The sequence below is a fragment of the Orcinus orca genome, chromosome 11 (assembly GCF_937001465.1).
Source record: "Orcinus orca chromosome 11, mOrcOrc1.1, whole genome shotgun sequence".
In the NCBI taxonomy this organism is placed as follows: Eukaryota; Metazoa; Chordata; class Mammalia; order Artiodactyla; family Delphinidae; genus Orcinus; species Orcinus orca.
In genome coordinates, this window is record NC_064569.1 from 58,661,906 (window position 1) to 58,663,374 (window position 1,469).

The window sequence follows — 1,469 nt, forward strand, 5'->3', positions numbered from 1 at the left end:
CAGCATGTGGGATCTTCCCGGACTGGGGCACGAACTCGTGTCCCCTGCATCGGCAGGCGGACTCTCAACCACTGCGCCACCAGGGAAGCCCTACATGTTAACTTTTGAAAGTATTTGATGAAGGGAATGATTTGCACAATGAAGATATAAAAAAAAAATTTTCTCCCTAAGTTTTGAACTGGTAGAATAAAAAGACAAGGTGTTAGAGGCAGCTGGAGTAATGGCCACTTAGAGAGTTTTATAAGAACCCTGGAAGAAGTGGGTAATGATATGGATACAGCAGTGACATAAAAGAGAAAGAATTCATATGGGAGGCTCTACAACAAAGGAAGAAGAGACTAATAGGATGGCAGAAGAAGGAAGAAGGAAGGCTCGCAAGATGGTTTGGAGCCAGAGAAAATGATGAGCTCATTCACAGAAACAGGACAATTCACATAGTGCATTTAGTTGAATAAAAACATAAATAAAATGTGTAGACTTAGAAGATCCTTGCTTACTTCATCCAAAATATTTTGCAAATAAATCTGATATTATGTCTATGAAAATTTTAAACTCTTCCAAATTCATTTTTCAAAAAATAAAGAATATTTACTTTTCTAAAGTTAAATACAGCTGTCTTTTCCTTCTGTTTTTTTGTAATAATTCTGTTGTTTTTAGTTCTCACTCATCAGGCAAAGCAAGATCCTCAGTTATATAGGTATTCTATCAGAGGTTAGATTTTGTTGGGGAAAAAACTCACAATTGTTTATATTAAGTCCTATATTAGTTAAATATTGATTCAAAGACCAATTAGCAGTGACTTAAACATGACAGAAGATTTATGTCTCTGCTGCATAAAATTCTAAGATTGCAACATAGTGGGATTTGGAAGAGTTGCTTTTCCATCATCAGCATAGATTCCATCCCTAGATCAAAGGTGACTGTTCCAGTTGTTGATACTTCCTAGGTGAAAAGAACAAGTGAAAGGCAAGTAGCCTCCTTTTAAGAATGTGACCTGAAAGCTGCTCACATCCCATCGGCTAACACTTGTTCACATGGTTTGGGAAATGTTATATTTAGATGGGCATCCCAATGACAGTTTGGAGGAGGAGGGATTCGGTTGTAAAATGAATAAGGGGAAGCTTTGCACAGTGACAGTATTGTAGCCAATGAGGTTTATCCAAGGCACAATTATTGCTAATTATAATGAATAAGGGTAGTCTTATGCAGGAAAACCCAAGTCTGCTTATATTTCATGTAGCACACCCTGTCCTCCTGATGTATACTTATTATTAGGCTTTCCTTTTTCATTCTGTTTCATTATTTCTTTATTAGTTATAGGTTTTCTTTAAAGTTTCAATTTATTATTATGTATAACAATATTAAGAGATAAACTTTATGAGTCATATTAAAAATTTTAAGGGTTTATTTGGGCAAAAATGAATTCCAATCAGTTAGTATTGAAACTAGCAGATAGAAAGGAGCCCTGA

The 1,469-nt window shown here is 35.5% G+C and overlaps 1 pseudogene; it reads left to right on the forward strand.

The window, feature by feature from the left end:
- The first annotated feature begins 1,119 nt into the window (after positions 1–1,119).
- On the forward strand, positions 1,120–1,193 carry LOC117197509 (uncharacterized; annotated as a pseudogene).
- The last annotated feature ends 276 nt before the right edge of the window (positions 1,194–1,469 follow it).